The sequence below is a fragment of the Suncus etruscus genome, chromosome 5 (genome assembly GCF_024139225.1).
Source record: "Suncus etruscus isolate mSunEtr1 chromosome 5, mSunEtr1.pri.cur, whole genome shotgun sequence".
NCBI lineage: Eukaryota > Metazoa > Chordata > Mammalia > Eulipotyphla > Soricidae > Suncus > Suncus etruscus.
The window spans coordinates 139,626,334-139,641,121 of record NC_064852.1 but is presented as its reverse complement, the minus strand read 5'-3'; the positions used below and the strand labels follow the sequence as shown (position 1 = coordinate 139,641,121).

The 14,788-nt window shown below is 32.0% G+C and overlaps 1 pseudogene; it reads left to right on the top strand.

Moving 5' to 3' along the window:
• The first annotated feature begins 3,148 nt into the window (after positions 1-3,148).
• Positions 3,149-3,383, top strand: LOC126010398 (uncharacterized; annotated as a pseudogene).
• Positions 3,384-14,788: the final 11,405 nt, after the last annotated feature.

Genomic DNA, 14,788 nt, shown 5'->3' with positions numbered 1-14,788 from the left:
GCCTCTTGAAGAATTCCGCTTATTTTCGGCGTATTAGACTTTTACCCCAGTTTATTACTTTTCTCTTCTTCAAACAAAACCACGTAACTTGAACTAGTTAGTCCTGCCTCCCAGTTAGAGGGGGAAATAAGGGAGGCACCAGGACCAAACAGGTGCAAGACTACTAAGTAGTAGGATAGGTACAGAGGGGACCACATATTCTAGCAGCCCTGGGGATGAGGGAAGAGGATATGGGAAGTAGGACAAAAACGGAGGTGTAGGGAGGACAAACTGGTGATGGGAATCCCTCCTGATTTTATCTAAATATGTTCCTAAAATATTATTGTCAACAGTATGTAAGCCACTATGATCAAAATAAAAATTATATTTAAAAAATTAGCAACTCACTGAAAGCTCTAGGACAGAATTTTTTGTATCCATTTACCTTGTTTAGATTTGTGTACCCATTTCTTCACCTGTTAAATAAACAAATGATAGTTTATAAAACTTTTATTGGTGGCACTGGGGATCAAAATCACACAAATGTAAGGCAAGCACTCAATTCCTGAGCTTTCTTCTTAACCTTCTTAAGAAAGAAGGTGGGTTTAATACTGTAAATGGATGCTGCATATCTATATCTAGGTGTATGCTCTCTATTAAAAAATAAATGTTTTCCATTAAAAATTGTAAATATTAGTTGTCCTATAATATAAAGTCTGTTAGAATTTTAGTAACAAATTTCTGCCATTGATACATGTATTCATTTCTCAATTTTCCTTAAAAACAAAAATAAGTAAATCACATTTTAAAAAATTTTAGATTCTGAAATGTAAAAGAGTACTCTTTATTAGTCCAGTTATCACATATCATAACAACTAGATCAAAAGCCTATTGATATGCTCATCAGCAGTGGGCATTATTAAAACTGAAATCTAGATGAAATGAAGGCTATGTTTACATAGAACTTCTGATCAGGTAAGAGATTTTGTAAGTGAATCCAATTATGCTACTTTCTAATTCCATGCTCTTTTTTTAGTTGAAATATTGAGAGTACATTTGATTTCCAATTTCCATTATAATGTGTCAGGTAGAGCACTTGTATTTTTGTTAGCCATAAATACTGTAGACAGGCCAAGTGAGAATATTGCAAAATTGAAAATTGGATTATTTTATACTTGGAATATTTTACTTGGCTCTGAATTTGCAGAATTATCCCCATAGTCCTTGACTAAAAAATTTCTTTTCAAACAAATCATTTTCTTGATTTCACTAACAATTTTTAATTGTTATTTTATATTTATTTTATATTATATATTATTTATATTATGATATTTGTTTTTGCACTTTTTAATGTTAGCAATAATTCTAATTACTACTGATAAGTTTATTATATTATTGATGTAACTTTACAATTATCAAATCTGAAAAAAAATTTAGTTTAGTTTTTGTTGGAGACATACTTAGAAATACTTGGGGACTATAATATACTTGGTGCTCAATGATTTGCTCCCAGTGGTACTCTAAGGATTTTGCAGTTCTGAGGTTAAAACCCAGAAATCTTGCATTCGAAGAAATGCAAACACTTAGCCTATTGAACTCTCTCTCTCAATTTAATAATATAGTAATATTTTGTATGTATATTGGACACAATTGGTTTCTTTATAACATTTCTGTCCCTTGACTTAAAAGGTGATATCCAATAGTGTTTCTGAAATAAAGTAGCTAGAACTAGAGATCAAATTATTATGGATTTAATTCTGTAGTAATAATCCAATTTTTCTTTTCCAATGATCATTCTAGGGTTTGGCTTAACTAGTTCTGGTCAAAAAGACATTAGGATTTATATGTTTAAGAAGTATAGGCAACATTTTCTTCCCTGATAAGAGAAGGGATTAAGAACCCTGCTTATTTTTGTGAATGAGTCTTGTAAGATTATAATACTTGAGCTGGTACACTATATTGAGGCCAGGAGAAAATACCAAGAGACACTCAAAAATGTATGCCACTAGTCCTTTGGAAAAAAAAAACATCAAATGTATATCATACTTTTGGTTCTAATAGCTGCATAAAATAATTTTAACTAAGTTAAAGATATATCATTGATTTCTTTGCTATCAACAAATGATAAACATAGTTTTTATATAAGGAAAATATATATTGTTTGCATATATAATTTGTTTCTGAAATCCTTTGTTGGCTTAAGTAAGATCTTTAGATCAAATTTAAAGTATATTAGTGCTATCTATTATTTGAACAATGCTGCAAATTCTAACAAATGAAATGAACAATACTAAAAATGAATGCTATATTATGATTTTTGTAATTTTATTTGCAATAATTTATTAATTTACTACTCAGTTCTTATTATAGCACATATTTTTATTTCAAATGCATTTAAAAACCTTGTAGACTAGTTTACCATTAAAATCATATTTATGATTTTCATTTAATGTTGGTTTGAATTACTAGAAATATCACTCTGCTGCTGTGATTCAAAACAATAACTTGATTAGAGAAAGAAAAAGCAACCCTGCTCATGTAGATTAATACTTAATGGTGTGTAAAAATTTCCTGAGTATTCATATTTATAATAAAATATAAACGTTAGCAACATGAAACATTAACATCCAACTCTGGAAAAAGCAGAGTCTCTTTCTTGCTCTGTAGAAACCTTTATGAAATTCAGTGAAATATGAATAATCATATGAAATAGTTCCCTCTATGATAAGTGATATTTCACAAAGAAGGTCATACCGACTCTGAATAATCTTATTTAGAAATTTGACTTCTTGATGGCCAGAGTGATCGATGGTTCAGCAGTGATAGTCCACTTGCCTTGCACTAATCAACTCATTTTCATTCCCCCACACTCTATAGTATTCTCTGGATGGCAAAGGAGTAATCACTTCCTGAGCACAGAGTGAGCAGTAAGTCCTGTGTGTCCTCAGAGCAACAACAGCAACAATGAAAACAGCAACAATTTTACTGTTCGAATGTGAAACCCAGTTTTCCTATTTCCTGTATCTGTGAATTAAGGAAAGTTATGTAAATTACATCACATATATTACAGTTTCTATAAGTGGAAAAATGAAAGTTTCTTAGAATACTCTTGACAATATTTAATGAGTTTTATTCTTATCATAAATTCCTGATACAATTATATGCTCTAAAGTTTATACTTTCAGGGATCATTTCTTATTTTCCTCCACCCGTCAGAAATCATTTCTATAGGTACTTTCTATAGAAGATTTTCTAAATGTATAGGAACAGAAACTGTAAGCAAGATTCACATAAGCCTTCTTCTGAGTGGATTTATATTTTGCTTTTGCATCTGCCTTTTGTTATTTTTGACTGTTCATATCATCTCTGAGATGATATAAGGGAGAGAATGTAGTCTGAGTAGATTCTGCAAATAAAAAAGTGCTTTAAAAATACAGGTAGGATCTGACTTTTGCATTTTCCACAAATATTTCATACGTTTTTGCATTTAAATTGTGCTCATTTATTTTAAGATAATAAACATTGGTGTTATAAAATGATATATAGGAAATATTACCTGAAAATATGATTAATATAGATTTCCTATGAACAAATTCTGTGAACAGTCACCAACTTCCTGAAAACAAGAGGTGCTATTAATAATAGGTGCTATTCCTCTTTGGAAGAGAGAGAATACTGGACAGTGAGAAATATTAGAAAGCTGTAAAATATCATATGTCAGTTACATTTAAATTTATAAGTCATTAAAATTAAAAGTTGAATACTTGAAACATCATGGTTACATTCATATATTTAACTATTGATTGTGCTTCTGGGAAAAAACAATTATAAAGTATTGCATCATCATAAAATTTAACAGGCAATGATACAAGTAGTAAAAAGCAAAATGAGAGGATTGAATCTGGACTGAAGGGTCAGAAGAATTAGATCACGTTTGTGAGATGATAGTAAGAATGGACAGTCTATGAACACCATAGCTCAAGAGGTGAAATTTGTGCAAACAATTGATCCAGCTAAGAAAGTGCTTGATGGAATATTTGGAGGAACTTCTTAGTCAAAAATTCACTCCAAACACTTATCACTCAATAGAAAATCTTGCACATTTTTACTCTTTCAAAAGTTGTTAAAATCAACCACCTCACCCAATTTAAAAACATTCCCTGGTGGTTGTATAAATATGTTCATCTTCATAATGAATGAATTAACATGATGGCATTTTACATGGTTTTAGTAAATTTCAGCATTAATATTATTCTAGTTTCAAAATTTTGGTTTCCATGAAATAGCAAGTTAAAATTACTTTTAAATTTAATGGATGTAGACAACTTAATCAGAATTATAAGCACTTCTATATTTATTATATTTTAATGGTATGGGTCTCTCCTTATCACGGTACATTTCTTCACTTCTACTTTTTTCTTTTTTAGCTTTTTGGGCTACATCCCGTGATGCTTAGGGGATACTCCTGGATATACACTCGAAAATCGCTCCTGGATGAGGACCATATGGGACTCTGGGAGATCAAACTGTGGTTTGTCCTAGGTTATTGTGTGGAAGGCAAATGCCCTACCGCTTGCGCCACTGCTCCGTCCCCACTTTTACTTTCTATTTTGTTGGTTTTCTGGCCACACCTGGTGATGCTCAGTGGTTACTCCTTGCTATGCACTCAGAAATCGTTCCTGACTTGGGGGACCATATGGGATGACAGTGGATCAAACTGAGGTTCGTCCTCAGCTAGCATGCTCAAGGCAGAAGCCTTACCACTTGCACCACCACTCCGGCCCTAACTTTTACTTATTTTTAAAGATTGCAGCATCTGTGTATTTTATATATTGTAAGAACTCAAGCACTTTAGCAGACATTACATGTTATGTCAATTATTCTTAAATTTTTTAAACATAGAGGAGAATATTATCAAGACTACCAAATGAATAATCAGAAATGATAACTTTAGGTGAAAATGAATCAATAAAACCACTGATTTTGAATTTGTTATATTAATATAATCTTGTTAATAACATGTAAAATTTTGGAAAAATTGAGTATGCAAGGGAATGTGATGATAAACTGATATTTATATGTGATTGGTTTTAGCTAATTAAATCTATTTTATATATTTATATTCTTAACATAAATTTTGCAATCATCTGAAATAAAATGCCCTATTAAAGGTATATGAGCTACATATACTTTAAGTACTTAATCTGGTGTTCATTAAAATAACTAGTCACTAGCCAATATAACATCTGGCCACTTATATTTGATTGCTAAACTTATACATCTCAATTTTTAGTTAAGCAAGAAAATCAGTTTTGAAGTGTATTCATATTGATATTTAAAATTTAATTTTTATTTTTTATTTGTGTGTTTTCTGCAAAAATGAGGAAAAGGAAAGAAAAGAACACAGTGAGAGGAGGGTGTACTAAAGCCAAAATATCTAATTTTTTTTTTTTTTGTGGTTTTTGGGTCACACCCGGCAGTGCTCAAGGGAAACTCCTGGCTCCATGCTCAGAAATTGCTCCTGGCAGGCACGGGGGACCATATGGGACGCTGGGATTCGAACTGATGACCTTCTGCATGAAAGGCAAACGCCTTACCTCCATGCTATCTCTCCAGCCCCCTAAAGTATCTAATTTTTATTATTTTAAATGTCACATATTTGTTATCCAATTTCTATCGATTGTTTATGAGGTTGTTTCTAGCTTTTGACTAAATGAGTATGTTTGCAAAATAAATTGGGCTTCAATTTTTCAAATTCTTGAGTTTGTATTTTTCAGGCAAATTTTCAGAAGTGTATCATACTAGATTGCATAAAAGGTTTTGGAAGAGTGGAAAAGGGTGGAATATTGACAATGTTGAGGAGATTCTCCTTGTTGGGAAGCAATCTCTTAGGAGGTTTAACAACTTGACCCAAAACATAAAGCATCAGCATAGCAGACACAGGTCCATGCTGTCAACAGAGTCAAACTAGCTACTATATGAGCTTTAGGGAGTGAGGCTATTCAAAACCTTTACAAAACATACTTGTGTAAATTGATATTAAATTAAATTTTGTAATTGAAGTTGAAGCTTATTAAACCTAAATTCCAATTATATATTTCTTGATAGACTTTTCTCATTAGCATGAGAAATAGAAATAGAATTTGGCAGAATCTATCTCAGCTCATTAGGGAAACTGAGTGTTTTTAGAAGCACTGATTAAGATGGCATTTGTTCTCTCCTTTCAGATAGAACACTACCTCCTTCCTCTTATTTGCATATTTTATAAATTTTTTATACCTTTGTGATATCCAAACCAAATACATAAAAACAGCTTTTGCTTATCATGATTTATTTTAAATGCTTCCTAAAAGTTTCCTTTCTTTGAATGCTTATATAACTTAATTCTTCTATATATTTAAGTCAACCAATATATATTATACATATTAGGTAAAGTATGGGATTGTATTTTACATACCTCAGGAATTATATTTAGTGGCTTTGTGTAAGTTTCTTACTCTTATAACATTTTAACTTATTGTACACTATTGAGCATTTATTGTTTTATGTCAAAATTTTTAAGATATATTTATTTTCTATAATAATATCCAAAGGACGTGATGATGAACTATTATATTGATAGGTAAGTAGACAAGATTAGGTACTCTTGAAATTATGTTACTGTGGGTTATTTTAAATAAAATATTTGGGATCATTTGAATTTTTATTGACATACAAAATACATGTAAACCATGGTCCTTGCCCACGATTTTGCGGTATAATTGATTACTTCTTTTCTTCCTTTTTTTTTTTTTTTTTTTGGTTTTGGGTCACACTTGGAAGCACTCAGGGGTTATTCCTGGCTTTACACTCATAAATTGCTCCTGGCAGGCTCAGGGGACCATATGGGAGGCCAGGATTAGAATCACTGTCCTTCTAAATACAAGGCAAACGCCTTACCTCTATGCTATTTCTCTGGCCCCAATTAATTACTTCTTAAAGTGAAAATATTTGTTTTTATTAGAAATTATTATATTGCATGAATTGAGTGAAAATTCATTTTGTTTGAATTATGCCTGAAGTTTTTAACAAATTAATGGTTTAATACAAATATAAATGAATATAACTACCCAGGACCTTAGAACTCAAATTCATATTACTACTGTAGATTATTATAAATTTATTTTAGTATCACAGTGCAAAAGCTTTGAATCTGAGCTTTGATGAAATAGAATCATATATAAATACAAATATATATATGTATATATGTATATATATGTATACACATATATATACATATATACATGTATATATATGTATATACATATTTGTATATATATGTATATATATGTATATATGTATATATACATATATACATATATACATATATACATGTATATATATGTATATATACATATATATATTTGTTTGTTTGTTTGTTTTGGGGCCACACTTGGTGACATTCAGGGATTACTCCTGGCTCTGCCCTCAGAAATCGCTCCTCGCTCGGGGGACCCTATGGGACATCGGGAATTGAACTGCTATCCATACTGGATCAGTTGTGTATAAGGCAAAAGCTCTTGCTGTGCTATTGCTATGGCCCCTATTTTTATACTTGTAATTGCTTTCATGACAATTTACTTTTTACATTTTGTGAACATGAATGCCAGGTGAGAATAATTTTTAATAAGTGTTGTAAGTGAAACACTGATAAGCATTTTAATCTAACTGTAGTTTCTGATTCTGTTCTACACATACTTGTATTCCTGTTTCTGTTAAAATGCTTTCTGGGCCTCTAAATTAACCAAGATATCTCCTGTTTATACTCTCATTAAATAGGTTCACGCTTTATGTAAACTTCCTTGGAACTACTTTCTTTCATCGTACAAATATAAGCTTTTCTTAATTGTTCCGGCTTATCAAGATAAAAGAGTGCGGAACGAACCTACATTCAGCAAGTGATTACATTGATTGAGAATACAGGTTATCTACATGTATGATCTTACAGTCCTTTCCTTGAGTCAGATTTCTACTGGTTTTGAGGCTCAAGTTCTATCAAAAGTGAGCCTAGTATCTATCTCCAGCCACTGCTTATATGAGAGTGATGGCCAAAATCTTTGGTGGAAGTATTCCTTTTGCACCTGGAGCTTTGAAAAAGTGTGGCTATGCAACTCTAACTGAATCTCATGAAATATTTGATGTTACCATTGAATACATTTAGAAGAAGATAGACTAAGAGAAAAGTCCTACATGTTGTGAAATTATTTCAGATTCTGCAGAAAACTTCATTGCTAAGTCACTCCTTTAAAAACCTGCTAAGTTTAGTGAATAAATGAATCTGGGGGAAAAAAAAAAACCTTTTCTTTAACAACTGTGATTTATGAAGTTTGTGAAAATATGATTTCAGGCGTATAGTTCATTTCCACCTTCAGGGGCTTAAGTCACTTTTTTTTATTCAGTTTTCTCTTACTTGAAGCAAGTCTAATATACATATATATGGATTTGAGTGTGAAGCATTTGGCCACATCTGGTTGTACTTGGGTTACTCCTGGATATTTTTGCTCAGAGATCATGCCTGGCTATGCTCAGGGTATTCTATACTGGATCAAATTGGCCAATTACATGCAAGGTAAGTGCCTTTCAGATGTATTATCTCTCCAGTCCTTCCAATTCAAGATTTTCCCCACTAGCTCAATACTTAGTCCACAATCCTTTGCTTCCATTTTCAGTCTCCTTTTAATGGCTGCTTTTTCTCTAGCTTTTTCCTCTAGTTCCCCCAGCCCAAGTTTGCTTTTTTCTTGTGTGCATTTGCACCATCATTGTTAGAACAGTTTCATATAGTATCCAAATGTTTTCTTCTTTGTCTCTGTCCTATTCGCATTTGGCTGGGGTTATACAAATTCTCTACTCCATGTATGACCAAATTTTTAACTTTCCTCTTTGAAAACTGCTTGTCGTTGCTTTTCTTTCGAATATCTAGAAAAAATATTTGCTCCTCAATATATTTGTTTGTAAACTTCAGTGGTACTCACTATCATGCTTCAAATCTTCATTCTGTATACTCAAATTCATATCTTTTAATTTTAAAAAATTTATTAAAATTTGTGTGACACTAGGTAAAATCAATCTCATTCATGGATTAGAATATCACTAAATTATTATTAATATAGTAATTAATATTATTATATTATAATTGCTAATTATAATATTATTAGTATAAATGCTATGTTAATAGGCATATTTTTTACTTTCTCAATAAATCTATAAATATAATACTCTGTTTTATGATAAAGCATTTAAGCCTTTACAACAAATTCAGTCATCATTATAATCATAAAATACTGGCTCACACAGGGTTTCAGCTGTTGACACTTTGTAATTCAAAACATTGACCTAAAAGGTGATCTGCTTTAAATCAACGATCCAGTTGACTTTATAGTTCATACCCTAGTCAGAGAAAAGTACTATTGAATTGTCTCTTGAACTTCCTGGTATCAAGGTGATCAATTAGGACAATAAGCTAAAGTGAACAGAACAAGCTTTTATTCACTTACAGTAACATTTCCAATCAGAGAGTTCAAAAGGCGAAAAAAATTTTAAAAAATTGGAGAGTCACTGACATCCCTTTATTTTCCTTTCTTACATAGAGTGGTAACAGGGAAAGATCATATGAATGCTAGATTAAAAGCAGGCAATTATTTCACCACTGATACTATCCAACCCAATAAAATTTCTTGTGTTATTATGCATTTTGAGGGAGAGAAGCAGGGAGAGTGGAAGTAGTAGGGAGTGGGAAAAATGAGTTAAAATAAGATAAGAATTGCAGTTAAGTATCCCCATAAAGAGGCTACAGAATATTGGCAATTTTGAGCTGCAACTAAAGCTGTGTACATAAGCATAGTTGGCTCTCCTGTGGGGTTTCTTTCGAGAGCACAGCTCCTGGAAAACTGTACTTTACTGATTGTACACCAATAATGGATAAGGCAAGGGGGAAGAAAAGGCTTAAAATGTAATGGGAGAACATCAGTATTAGATGCTATTCCTAGCCCTAAGGGACTGTTGCCTGGTGTTCAGGAGAAGGCCTCCTGTACTGCTAGAGATTTGAACCAGATTATAGCTGCCACAGCTGTTGCAAGACCCAAATATTTGTGTTTTTGTTTTTGTTTTTTGTTTTTTTTTTGGTTATTGAGTCGCACCCGGCAGCACTCAGGGGTTACTCCTGGCTCTACGCTCAGAAATTGCTCCTGGCAGGCTCAGGGGACCATATGGGGGCCGGGATTCAAACCATAGACCTTCTGCATGCAAGTCAAATGCCTTGCCTTACCTCCATGCTATCTCTCAGGCTCCAACAAGACCCAAATACAAGTGAGTATGATTTAAGGTCAGGGAGATCATACAGGCCTAGAAGTTAATGCATAAAAATTTAGCTCTAAACTGGATTCCATATTCTCCTTATTAAATTGGTATACTTTCTTTTTGTGATACTTTTACCTGAAAAACTCAACTTCCATAGAAACTCATGTTAAAATTAGTGGATTAAGGGAAATTAAGGTATTTTATCCCAGACAATATATTAGCTAAAATTATTTAGTCATATAAATATATTTTATTGATTATGCCTACTATTTAGGGGAAACTATAGTTGTAAAAACTTACTACAGTTTGATTATGAATATTGTAAAGATTCTCCATTACTTTGTAAAATTCAATGCACACCCACTTTAGAAAATTTTAGAAAGTTACTAAGAATTTTCTAGAACTAAATATGTGACAACCACATGATTTATATTTTCATTTGAATTTCCAGAAAACTCACAATTAAATCTGAAAATTTTATTAGAATAATAAAAGAATTCAAATTTTATATAAATATCCATTTATCTTACTAAAATGATCTAAAGTTATGAATTTTTCTGTTATTAATTTATTTGGTAGTGATATTTACTATTTAATTATATATATCTATAAATTATTATATAAAATAACATACAAATTTGGAGATGTAATACACTACTAATAAACAGAAGAAAAACTATAAAAAGAATAAAAAATATAGCTTGTTTAAACAAATATGCTATAAGGTATTTTACTAGCATACTCTATATTATGAAAAAATTTCTTTGAGATTTAAAACATGAAAGATATGCAAAATTTTGCTGAAAACTTTAAAAAACTAGTTTTTAATGAGGTTCATTTTATTTTGATCTGAAATGCAACCTGTAACGTTTTAATTAATTTTTTTCAATTTAAAGCATTAAGCATTGTTATTTACAAAGTTATTCATAGTTAAGTTTTAGATATACAATGCTTCAGCATCAATCCTACATCAGTGACTCCCTCTACCAATATTTCCAGCATTCATTTCATATTTCCATCACTTCTCATCCTGGCCTTCTATTGTAACAGACAACTTTTTAAGCTTGGTTATTAAAATTTGGGTCTCATGATTTCACTGTTGTTGACATCATGGTTTGAGTACCAACAATAAACCTGAGTTACCTTTGCCCCTTATTTCACATCATTTTTTCTTCTTCCTCTACTCAATTTCTTTCATTCTCCTCATTATATTTTGGAGGAAAGAGTATTCTAGAAAATCCACATTTAAAACTTTGTATTGCTTCAATATGCAATTATTCTAAATATCACACATAAGGGATATTCTGTATTTATCCTTCTGGCTTACTACATTTAACATATCTTCTAGTTCCATTCATGTTTAGCAAATTTCATGATTACATCATTTCTCACAGCTATGTAATATTCTACTTTATATGTACCACATCTTCATGATCCACTTATCTGTTGTTGGATGTATAGGTTGATTCCAATTTTTGGCTCTTAAACAGAGTGGTGTGATGAATATTGGTATATATATATAATTTTGAAATAATATTTTCATCTTGTGGATAGATACCCAATATAGAATTGCTGAATTATATGGTAGCTTGATTCTATTTTTACTGAGAAACCTGCATACTGTTTTCGATAGGGATTGAATCAGAAAATAATCCCACTAATATTGGATGAAAGTTCCTTTTTCATCACATCTGGTATAAGATAATATCTCATTGTCATCTTGATCTGTGTGTGTGTATATATATATATATATATATATATATATATATATATATAAAATCTTTTCAGAAGTGTGCTCAATATTGTTTGCACTGTGTTTTAATCTGTGAATACATAAATGACAGCTAGAGTTTCCTTTTTTTTTTTAAAAATAAAACCTTTATTTAAGCAACATGATTACAAGCATGATTATAGTTGGATTTCAGTCATAAACAGAACACCCCCTTCACCAGAGCAACATTCCCTAAATCAACATCCCTCCTCCTTCCTTCCCAATTCCTGTCTGAATTCTGGACAGGCATTCTACTTCTCTCACTTATTAAGATTGTCATGATAGTTGTTAGTGTAGTGTTTCCTTTATTGAAATGAATAGAATATGAATTTCACTTGGATACTGTGAAACTTAATTACACACAGAAATAAGATGTTAAACTGGGCCCGGAGAGATAGCACAGCGGCGTTTGCCTTGCAAGCAGCAGATCCAGGACCAAAGGTATTTGGTTCGAATCCCAGTGTCCCATATGGTCCCCCGTGCCTGCCGGGAGCTATTTCTGAGCAGACAGCCAGGAGTAACCCCTGAGCACCGCCGGCTGTGGCCCAAAAACCAAAAACCAAAAAAAAAAAAAAAAAAAAAAGATGTTAAACTAATAGTAGTCACATTTCTTGGTTTTATTTAAATCTTTCTATATATGTATATACATACATGCATATATATTATATACATACACATGGTTTTTTTTTTTTTTTTTTTTTTTTTGCTTTTTGCCACACCAGTGACGCTCAGGGGTTACCCCAGGCTATGTGCTCAGAAGTCATTCCTGGCGTTGAGGACCATATGGAACACTGGGATATCGAACTGTGGTTCGTCCTAGGTAAGCACATGCAAGGCAAACGCCCTACTGCTGGCACCACAGCTCCAGTCCCCGCATAAACAAGACTTTTTAAATGCAATCCTATTTACAACTCTTTGTAAATCAATCTTATTTTTATTTTTATGGAACAATATTATTAACAGTAATTAAACTAAAAGTAAAAGTGTTATCTGTCAAGTGTCTATTTCATCAGATTATATATAAATGGTTTACATTATTACAGATAAAAAATAGGCAATACAACACTTAACTTTTATTTTTGTTGATTTGAATTTTGAGTCACTTTCAAGTGTTCTCAGGGTTAATCCTGACACTGTAGATATCTCCCCATTAACGATCGAATAACTTTATAGCATATTGAGGCTAAAACCTAGGTCACCTGAATGCAAGGCAAGCTATCCTATCTCTTAGGACTGAAATAAATGAATTTCAGAATGATCAAAGCTAGTAATTGATACAATGAGGAACACATTTACATAACCAAATTATATATAAATTTTGCAGAGGGGGGGATTTAGGTCATACGTGATGATGGCTCAAGAACTTTTCCTGGCTTTGTGCTCAGGTGTCCTTAATGGTGCACAGGAAACCATTTTAATGAGTCAAACCAGGGCTAAATTACTAATAAATATGAATACATAAAAATTATAACAATTTACCAAATTTAATCTGGTGCCTGAGGAATCTTAGTATTATTTTAGAAATAGCTCAATGGATAGAATGGTAGCATTGTGACAAAAGACAGGAGGTTTATCTCCAAAACAACCCATATGTAATAGGCATGATTCTAATATTTTCATATAGGATCCTTGGTATCATCGTAAAATATGTAATATCCAATTTTCCACAACCAACTATGTGCGCATATGCAACTAATTATTTGAGCACTAGATCACCAATAAAAATAGCACCAAAGAAGGATTTTTGGAGATAGTACAGCAGGTAAGGCACATGCTTTGTATATAACTGGCTCAAGATGATCCTGTACTACAGATAGTCTCCTGAGTCTTACTAGGACTGATCCATTCTCACAGTAGAAACCGGAGGAAACCCTGAAAACCTCTGGATATGGCAAAATCACCCATCTCTGTAATCCCAAATAGCACACAACAAAAATTCAAATTTCCTTAAATAAATGCTTAAGAATATTGAAAGACAGAGATAAAGAAAAACAGGAAAATGAAAATTGTTAACTTTTAGAGATACTGAGCTAGTATTAGTGATTTTAGCTAAGAGTGAAAAATAAATTGTTGAGAAAGTAGATAAGCATTTAAATATTTATAAAAATTAATACATATGAAATATCAGTAATTTAAAAATCTTAGTAAACGTTCCCTCCATTCCCATCTTGCTGAGAGTTTTGATCAAGAATGGGTGTTGGACCTTATCAAATGCTTTCTCTGCATCTATTGATATGATCATGTGGTTTTTATTTTTCTTGTTATTGATGTTGTGTATTATGTTGATAGATTTACGGATGTTAAACCAGCCTTGCATTCCTGGGATGAAACCTACTTGATCGTAGTGGATGATCTTCTTAACGAGGCATTGAATCCTATTTGCCAGGATTTTGTTGAGGATCTTTGCATCTGCATTCATCAGTGATATTGGTCTGTAATTTTCTTTTTTGGTAGCGTCTCTGTCTGGTTTAGGTATCAAGGTGATGTTGGCTTCATAAAAGCTATTTGGAAGTGTTTCTGTTTGTTCAATTTCATGAAAGAGTCTTGCCAAGATTGGCAGTAGTTCCTCTTGGAAAGTTTGATAGAATTCATTAGTGAATCCATCTGGACCTGGGCTTTTGTTTTTCGGCAGACATTTGATTACTGTTTTAATTTCATCAATGGTGATGGGGGTGTTTAGATATGCTACATCCTCTTCCTTCA